Raw genomic sequence first — 1,072 nt, 5'->3', positions numbered from 1 at the left:
AGAAACACAAATGATCTATTCAAAGGAAATTACAAAACATTACTACAAGAAACAAAAAGAGACTTAGAGAAATGGAAGAACATATCATACTCTTGAATAGGAAGACTCAATATTGTGAAAATGACAACTCTACCAAACGCAATCTACATATTCAATGCAATCTCAATACAAATTCCAGTTTCATTCTTCAATGAGATGGACAAGGCAATTTCCATTTTCATCTATAATGGAAAGAGACCTTAAATAGCAAAGCACCCCTTAAACAGAGAAACAAAGTAGAAGACATCTCATTCCCTGATCTCAAATCCTACTAACAGCTGTGGTGGTCAAGACAATGTGGTACTGGTTCAATGACAGACACATAGTCAGTGGAATAGAATTGAGAATTCAGCAAACAGCTTATCTACATATGGTTAAACTGATTTTTGACAAGGAAATGAAATCAGTTAAATGGGGAAATGAAAGCTTATTTAACAAATGCAAGTGGCAAAACTGGAAAACTATCTGCGGGAAAGTCAAGCAAGACCCACACCTCACACCATACACAAAAACTAACTAAAAGTGGATCAAGGACTGAGTAATAAAACCAAGGATGGTAAACTTATTCAGATAAAAGCTTGAAAGAACTCTAGGAACCCTAATCTACAATATGAGCATCTTCCAAGAGTCCTGAAAAATCTACAACCAGAACAGAATAAAATAGATGAATGGGACCTTCTAGGAATTAAATTCCTATGCACATCAAAAAACTTCTCCAACAGGGTGAAAAGGAAAGCCACAGACTGGGAAAAAATATTTGGTAATGACATATCTAATAAGGACTTATATCTCAAATTTACAGAACACTCCAGTACCTCAAGAAGATAAAGGTAAATAACCCAATTGCAAAATGGGCACAGGATATGAACAGACACTTCACCAAAGAAGACATTCAGATGGCAAACAAACACATTAAGAAATGCTCAAAATCCCTAGCTGTTTTTTTCTTTTAAAAATTTTTTTATTATTAATTTTAATGAAAGTTTCCAGAGACTTTGGATTTCCATTCATTCACTGTTGCACTTTTCTCCCT

This window comes from Elephantulus edwardii, unplaced genomic scaffold (assembly GCF_000299155.1).
Source record: "Elephantulus edwardii isolate Elephantulus edwardi_28Jun2011 unplaced genomic scaffold, EleEdw1.0 scaffold00012, whole genome shotgun sequence".
NCBI lineage: Eukaryota > Metazoa > Chordata > Mammalia > Macroscelidea > Macroscelididae > Elephantulus > Elephantulus edwardii.
Note: the sequence above shows the minus strand (reverse complement) of the source record.